Source organism: Falco punctatus (genome assembly GCF_963210335.1).
Source record: "Falco punctatus genome assembly, chromosome: 8".
Classification (NCBI taxonomy): domain Eukaryota; kingdom Metazoa; phylum Chordata; class Aves; order Falconiformes; family Falconidae; genus Falco; species Falco punctatus.
In genome coordinates this window covers 58,143,033-58,151,890 of record NC_137588.1, presented here as the reverse complement: position 1 = coordinate 58,151,890, position 8,858 = coordinate 58,143,033, and the positions used below count along the sequence as shown (strand labels likewise).

Genomic DNA, 8,858 nt, shown 5'->3' with positions numbered 1-8,858 from the left:
ACTTCATGGGTCAGCCACCGGAGTCCCAAGAAGGCTCGTCCTCCAGCTGCACTGCTACCAGGGTTCCAGTTAGTTACCTCCAAGTATACACGCATGACTTGCAACTCTGCCTTTGTAGGGTGAGGAGGGAAACACATCCCAATTCAATCTGTAGTTCCACATGGCAGGGCAGCAAACAGCTGGAAGGAAGTGCACGTCTGAACGAGGAGGAACCATCTCTACAAACAGTCACCCAGGCTTTCCTTCCTTCCCAGAAACCATGGGTGTCTTCTGCTAAAGGTAGGGATACAGGTCTCTGATTCCTCTCACAACTGCCACAAACCCACCCCTGCCTTTTATATTGCTGGTGGGAGTTTAGTTCCCCCTCCCCTATGTCTTTATAGGTGGCTTCATATGCCCTCAATAGAATTCTGTCGGTGGCTGACCTCTCCCCAGTGTGTGAATACAGATCTCTCCTCGTTCTCCTCAGAGCAGCATCCTGCTTCTACCGGTGAGGAGTCACTGACACCATGACAAAACCTGACGGACCTAGGAAGAGCTGTCCTGGCTGGGTAATAGCTACCTGACCTCCAGCAGAAGGTGCAACCTTACCTACTAGAAGGTGAGAAACCCATCAGGTGCTAGAGATAGATCCTCCTGATTTCCAAAGCAAACCTGTTATCACAGGCTAAGGAGAGGATGAAGTATGAGGGATGATCTAGTCCAGTTAGTGCATTTTTATCTCAGAGGGGATTTTCAAGAGACAGCTATCATCAGTGTATGGCTTTGGGGCAACCAGAGCTACATTAACCAAAAGACATCTTTGGCCTACCAAATGTGTAACTAACAGGAGGTTATCCTGGACTGGGTACCTCCTATGTTGAGACTCACTATGTCTCAGGTTTAGCTCAGGTTTGCACCCAGGGCAGTTTCCACCAGGCATAGACTTTGAACCTGGGCACTTTCCACCTATCTGAATACGGCAAGAGGAGGTGGAAAGATTGCAGTGCCCTTGGCATCTTCTCAGCACTCACCTGGCAATTTCTACAGACATCCATTGTGGACCTCAATGGTTGTGATGAACTTGGAGAGGCTGCAAAATGGATAGACAAAATGCCCCACTTAAAAGCAGCTCAAAGGAAAGGCAGGAGCTGTGAGCAGCTGGGAGAGGGGTCTGGAGGGAGCAGGACAGACCGAGCCGAGCTGCCTTTCCCAAAGCCTGCTTAGCATAGGCCAGGGCCCCCATTTGCTATTGACTGGAGGGATGTTTTACAAGTGCCCCTTCTGGCTTAGAGAGATATGAAATCTGTCTGTAATTAAGTTAATTTGGAGTTGAACATGGGCAAAGATAATGAGCTGGAAATAACAAAAGAAGATTAAGAAAGAGGGGAAGGTGTTGCTAAGAAACAGATCTATTGCCCTAAATCCTCCCCCCTGCCCAATCAAATAAAATGTTTTTAGGAGCTGGATGGTTGAGTGATGGGGCAGACAGAGCACAGGCGTGGTGATTGCTATATAAAGGCTCAAAATAATGAAGGAGATAAGAAGAGAGGTATGACTTGGAGAACTGAGGAAGGCAAAAAGGAGGAGAAAAATTATTTCTTATGCAGGTGACAGTTGTGGCCAGTACAGTTTAGTGGCAGAGCAGTGGCTTTGGGATCAGCAGAGGGTGCCTGCTGCCTGACTTGCCTGCTGGTCTCAGGGAACCCTTCCAGTGCCCTGAGCCTCTACTGGGAAGTGCTCTGAGATGTGTAAATAAGACCACCATGTCTTGCTTATCAAAGATGAGCAAATAGCCCCTCTCGAAGGACAAGGCTTTTATTTTCTTCAGCATTTGACCCTGGTGAGTGTTCCCACTGGAGTCAAGCATCAGGGTGAAGACTTAAGACTGTTTCTCCTTGGCTTTTAGAAATGCTATAAAATACAGCCTGTTCAAGCCAAAAGGAGGATGGAAAAGAGGTCTGCCGAAGGGAGCAGAATACTTAACAGTCTGCAAAGCATAAGTAAATAGACAAGTTATGATCAATGAGTTTGTTTGAATTTGACAGAGCTTTCCTGCAAACATGGGGGAGGGAAGGGGGGCAAAACATTCCCTGCCAGTGTGAGCTGTAATAAAGAACCTGCTGTTTTCTGATTCTCACTCTCTGTGAAAATTGAAAAGGTTAGCCAGGTAATTGAAATCGGGACTGGAATACAAATACGTGTGAAAGCTGGCAAATAAAGTTGCAGGGAAAAAGACTCAATCCTCAGTGGAATTGCTTAGCAGCAAAAAGACAGGATAGATGGTGGGGAGAGGATTCTTCAATATACCTGTTCCTCATGGGAGGGGAGATAGGGGAAGAAATGAGACCTGAAGCAACCCGACTGAGGCTAACACTTGTATGAGTGCTCTTTGCTCTTAATACAAGACACACTGTAAAAAAGTGTAGTGTGCTAAGGCTGAATCATGTATGGCAGTCATTGCTGCCTCTTGGAGTAATGTACTAGGTTTACTGGGAATTGTTAGGCTGCCACGTCAGACCCAGCTAAGGGACTGTTTCTTGTTATATGTGCAGAGAGAGAACTTCACACAACAGCCCCTTGTGTTGGGGCTGAGATACGTAAGCAAACTAGATGCAACTGGACCATTGTCAACTGCCTGTTCATCTTGGTTGTATGCAGGAACACAAACTGATTTGCATTATTTTAAGCTAAGGCCAGGGAGGTAGAAGGTTACTGCTGAGCAGCTGAGGAATGGTTCCTTGTTACACTACTTTGTGCTCTATGTGTCCAAGTCCCAGTGGAGGGTCCTGCCATTGCTACTGCAATGTAAATTTGCATGTGTTTCTGTTTCTGTGGTCTGTTTTTCTGCATGATCAGGTAACTTGAGCTGGGAAGAAACAGTGGTGCAGGTCTTGGGGGAGCTGAGGTTTGTGGTATTAGTAGAGTTCGTTCACATTCAAAGCCCCCTCCACATGTAATATTTCCTTAGCACCAATCCAACCAACGGAAACTCCAGTCTGTATATGGTTAAATAAACAATAACTATACCTCCAAGTCCCTGTGTTAGTGTTTTATTTCCTTCCTCATGTAAAGGCTGGGGAGTTCTTCTATTTCCCGAAACTGTGACTCTTGTAGTTTTTTGCTGCAGTTGCTCAGTCCTGCCCAACCCACCTGCACTGCAATCAACAGCAGCATGAAAAAAACTTCTCTTTGGAGCTCTTCCATTGAGTTCAGGCAGCTATTCAGCACATTCTGTGGCAGGATAGGTACCTTTCCTGCCCTCACCAGCTCCTACGGAAGGGAAGGAAAACTGCAAGCTTGCAACCAAATGCTGCAAACCCTACAAATGGTAAAGCTTTGTTTGAATTTCCCACCTTGTGAGAGCATGGGCCAAGTGTCCCAGAGGCACCACCCCCAGATCAATGAGCAAAATGGTAAGTGAACCCCTGAAGATGCTGTTCTCCCAGTGTTTTAGGGTGAATTAATTGTTAGCCATTTGTTTTGCTCATTTGGAGCATGATTTTCCTAGTGAGTCATTTCTAAGGGAGTCTCTTGGGTTTTAAAGAAATTAAATGAATTGAAAGGGACTGACAAACATAACTGCTCTGCAACAAGGAACATACAGCATTCCAAGGTAACCTGTACCTAGTTGTCTAGCTATGTTTTTCAACTGCATATGTATAAAATATGTATATGTTAATAGTATGTATAAAAACTACCTGCAAAACACCTAAATTAGATGACTGAAATAAGTCAGCTGAGTTGGTTTTAGCACAGCTTTTCTTTCCTCCTCACATTCCTTATAAATGGAATCCATATGACCTCTGATGGAGATCTTCATGTTGTAGACATCTGAGTCTAAGGGTCTTTTGAAAAACCCACTTCTAGCCAAAAAAGCAAACAAAACTTTGTTCCTCTGGGAATGAGCTTAGCTGCACTCACAGCATAGTAGAAACTGAGGATGTATGAAAGAAGTTATTTGGGCTTTTAAAATAGAGCCTTCAGTATTTCATTCATGAATTAGCTATCCTAGTGGGAAGCAAATTATTCCAACAGCTTCCAGACTCCTAAAATCAACCCTTCTTTAAAAATTAAGTGTATTTAAGGTAATTTGCCTTAAAAACAACAGCTGGAACTCTTCAAGGTTTCACAAAGTCTAGACAGTAACAGAGTCTTCCACTTCTGGTGGCACATGAGCTTAGCTCCCTGCCCCTGTGTCTGGGTTATGACCAGAGCAGGCTACCGACTAGCCAAAATATGAAATGGAAAGAAATATGGAAGAAAATCAGCAACCCTTGACCAGGTGAGGTTCTTACATTATGGTCCATGCTTATTTCACACATGGCAAATTCCTTTTCATCAAGTCAGGGAAACCAGTCCTGAATGATGCACAAGATGGTCACTGGCTTTTGGTGCATGAACCTTTATTGCTTGTGATCTACCCTAACAGCCTCAGAAGCATTTATTTTCCCATCAGGGAAATCTGCAAGGCCCGAATTGGGCAACCCTCTGCAGAGTTTCTTTTCAAAATCTTTTATCCCCAGCTTACTCTGATGGACATTTGTCGTCCTTGCATCAGCTTGAGCAAAATTCGAAACCCAACTTTTAATCCTTGCAAGAGTTTCTGATTGTTTGATTTCCTGTCCTTTCCCCTTATTCCTCCTGGGTTTATTGTAGAAAGAGAAAGTCCAGATTATTGTTCTGGTTTTGTTACCATATTTTTCCTTACTTTAATATCCATTTGATATGGAAATGCTACAGCTCAGCCATTTGCTAGTCAGTGGAACAAACCTCAGTGGGGAAAACCCTAGCAAGTATCATACTGAACAGCAGAGAAAATGAGGCAAACGACTGTGGAAAAAAAGAGGGGGAGAGCGGACCTGGCTGTTACACAGCCTGGGAAGCAACACTTTTTGGTTTGAGACCTTCTCCTGGCTATGGCAACCATGCTGCCCAGTTTTTACTCTTGCCTCCTGAAGAAGCGGTCATGCAGAGCACTTGGATGCAGTAAACCACACGGGGATTAATGCTGTATTTTCATGCATGTATACCAGCTGAAATAATCTGCTTTTTTTTTTTTTTTTTTCTTCTTTTTCAAAGTACTGTGATTTCTAGTAAGTCCTTAGTGTCCTGCACTTGGTGCTGACTGAACAACCAGGGGATCCCCATCTTCTGCTACTCATATGAAATCAGAGGGAGAAATGAGAAGCACGATTGCTAAAGAGTGGACCAGACATAGGAAGAGAGACTCTAGTGTATTTATTTTCATGTTACACACAAATACATATAAGCAGCTCTGCAGCTGAACATTTAGTTTTACTGATAAGCCATAGTTTTAACACTTCAAAACACAGTAGTGTCCAAAACCTCTTCAGATAAACTGAAACGGAGTTGTCCACTTGCTGTCATAGTGTTTTTTTCCAGTACTGAACCTGGTGTTAGATCTGAGCACCACTCATTGGTAATGCAAACAGTTCTTCTCTCCTTTAAGTGCTTCCTTGCAACACATTTCAAACTGTCCATGTTTTGCTCACCATGCTGGAGCATTGCCCCAGTGCTCCACATTATCTACTCACACACTTCCCAGAAGGAAACAGAAGCAGAGAAATAAATCAATAGACAGTTCTGTCTAGAAAGTCACGCTTGACTTCAAATAAATACATTTCTATCACTTTGAGGGAAAATAAGTTCTCTGTTTTCTTGCAAGAGGAGCTTTTCTCTAGCCAGTTGCCAACGTTTTTCAGCACTTGGCTATGAAAGCTGCTAACTGTATAAATAAAGGAATATCATCAGCTTTCATGACATCTCTATCCATCTTCCCAGTATTTTTGTATTTGGATCCAGCTCCAAAATTCAGCCAGGTAAATATCAGAACAGAGTGATAAAATAACACAAGCACTGACCTTTTGGGAAGAAAAGCCTCAAAGCCTCCAGCGGACATTGACTACACTTTAGGTATAAAGTGCATTGACTACTTTCTACAGACACCCCCACCCCCCACCCCCCTCAAGAACGAAGGGGTACTGAGCTGTGCTGTCACAGGGAACCAGAGAACTGAACTCAGAGCACTCAACCTCAAGCCAGCCCACATTTTTTTCACTGCATAATGTAGAAGACCTTTGACATTTCTCTCCCAATAACACTTTCAGAGAAAGTTTGACTTAGTGCAGGACTAAACGTTTTCAGCTTTGCTTTTGACATTTGTCCAAAAAAGCTGAGTAATTTTTGGTTATCAGTGTCACTTTTTAGATGGATGTCAAATTAAATGTGATAAAAACTGCTTTTAGGACCAAAAAAAAAAAAAAAAAAAAAGTTATTTCAGAACCGGAGGTGAGTTCCTGGTCATTTGCTTCTAACTATTTCTGTTCCAAAATTTCCCCATCCATGCACACTTCCCTGCCCTTCCACCCTGCCTTCTCCTTCCTCAGAAAACCCTTTGTCTTCCCTAGTAAGAAAAATTTGGCTGTTTTGTTTAAGATCACACAAAATCTTCACCCTACAGCTTCACATTCCAATCCTGACTGCAGGTCTGTGTGCTCAACTGCAAGTCAAGAGATGCATTTAACAGCCCTGAGCTTTGCAGCTGAGCTTGCAATTGTCCCATGAAGGAAGGAGAAGAGAGCAGCATCACTCATGCATGGCTCTCCATGCACCAACACAAGACTCTGTCTGGTTCTAAATGCATAAGATGCATCCAGAGAGCCAGAAAATCTTACAGAGGAATGTCTCCATCGTACGGTGGATGTGTGACTATGTCAAACTGTACTGTCTCCTCGCTGCTTTGCCCGGGTGCCTATGATGGCAGAGAGGACACACTTGCAGTGGCACAGCTCTGGGATAAAGGAGGATAACCCCCTGAGCTCTGTTAGGGAGTTGCACAAGTGATGCACAGGGGGAGGGAGGAAATCCTGCCCAGCCTCTGCCCAGGTGGTCCCCAGCCCCTCAGTGGGAGCCCAGAGCTCGGTGCCCTGCGCAGGGCCCTGGGCAGCGCGCAGGCAGAAAGGCACCGCCGGCGCGGCAAGTCCAGAGGGGAAACGTGCTTTAATGCCTGGTGGAGGGAAAAATGATAATACTAAACTGGTTAGAAATGTAAGTGTCACTGATAAAACTCGAGTGTCCACTTGGGGGTGGCAAAGTATTTCAGCTGTGTCTTCAGGGAGCAGGAACTGCCTTTTCTCTCCAGGGTTTGTTTCTCAAGATTGCAGCTGGTAAAACAGGTGGCTCAGAAAACATGGGTTAAAATTCCCCTTATGCTGCGGCACAAGGTGACTCATAGCTGCTCTGAGCCCCCCAGGTCTCGCCTCAGCCAGGAGTCCCACAGCAAGAGGCAAAACAGAAAATTTCAGGATAAACAAGGTAAGAGCCCATTGTAGCAGGAGTACAACCCTGTCCTCCTGCAGTGGGAAACATCGTCCATCTCCCCAGTGACCATAAGCCTTTATGCATACAGTGTACCGTCTTTCAGGAATTAATGTTTTATTTGTTACGACAATTCTGTGTACTCTGACTACGTAAGTCCCAGCCCCCCAGTGACACACATGAGATGATTTTTTGTGGCTGTGTGTGGCAAGCTTCAGCCCAGTGCGGTGGGTAAACTTAGCACTGTGTCATGATGCACAAGGGAGACGTTTCTCTGAAACACAACGAAAAGGATTTGGAACATGGGACACAGAGGTTTGTAAGATTCTTTGTCACATAACAGATTCACTCCAACCTCCTTTTTACAAAACTCTACAGGGTCCTGACCCCGCAGTCAGTGGAGCTCAGGAACTCATCCGCTTGGATGTAAGTATATTGTCTTCAGGATCTGCTTGCATGATTGGAATGCAGATGAGTTTCTCAGACCTTATAACATGCTTTGTGGCAACACCTTTATCCAGTACATGCAATATCACTGCAAAACTCCCTTTTTTATTGCCTTTGTATCAGCTTCTCTGACCCTGCAGGTTTGTCCCAATTCCATGTGTTGTCAAAGCTGTCCAGGCTGTTTCCTGGTGGTTACTCACCCCACATAGATCTCTTGACTTCTGCAATCTATCTGGAATGGGCAGGTGTGAAGCCTGCTGGAGCACAATCACAAGGCTTCACTGGCTGAGACAACGTGTAAGTATCTGAAGTTCAAGCAATGATAAGTTCTTGCAAACTGCAGGACGTGGGGCACAGCAGGGACCCACCACAGTCCATATGTACAGTCAGACTCCGTTCAGGCAGATGGGCAGAAATAAAACTCTCTGATGCACAGGATAAGCCCACAAAGGCTGCAGACTTTCCACATTCCCTGGGCAGATACCCCTCACCAGCCGCATTTTGAGTCCCACCAGGAACACCCTCAGCCCCCAGGATCTGTGGCATGCGTGTGCCGTTTCAGCACTGTGTAGATATTGGCAGACACAGTATGAGGAGCTACGGCAGTGACTTTGAGACTTGTTAAAAATAACCCACTAAAGCGTAGATTTTTTGACGAAGTGATTCAAGGCATTAATCACCAACCTCCATCTGAATCTTTACCTAGCTCAGAAAGCAGAAGTTTGCTTTACATTTATTTTATAATTATTGGCTCCCTGGCTCTTCTGACCTAGAAATAGCTGTTGTTGGTGTCTGATGTTTATCATTCCAGCTCAGAGCAGTGCTTGTTCATGCCTACTCGCTCACTTTGGCAAGAGGGGTTTGCAACAGCCGCATCTGGAGAAGGCTGTAGGAGAGAGAAGTGGGACTGGCTTACCTAAAGCTGGAAGTGGGTAGACAAGGCTTGGACGGCAAGCTGCCCTATTTGAAACTAAGTGAAATCTGATGTTTAAGTAAGACAAGCTGTGTCTCCCTCCTTTGCTGGTAGCATTGTGAATGTGCCTAATTTTTTTAAAGCAGCTCTTTGCTGGCATAGTTTGAGTAAACTGTTG

At 44.8% G+C, this 8,858-nt stretch overlaps 1 long non-coding RNA gene across 8 annotated transcripts in view; it reads left to right on the top strand.

Annotated features, from left to right (window-relative positions):
* The window catches only part of LOC308068585, a 169,190-nt gene extending 160,351 nt beyond the window's left edge, over nucleotides 1–8,839 (top strand). For 6 of the 8 annotated variants that reach the window (XR_013930012.1, XR_013930013.1, XR_013930014.1 and 3 more), the window contains 2 exons: nucleotides 168–279; nucleotides 470–8,839. This is a non-coding gene — a long non-coding RNA (uncharacterized lncRNA). Of the gene's footprint in view, nucleotides 1–167; nucleotides 280–383 lie in introns of all 8 variants that reach the window. The other 2 variants (XR_013930017.1, XR_013930019.1) reach the window with 2 other exon arrangements.
* Nucleotides 8,840–8,858: the final 19 nt, after the last annotated feature.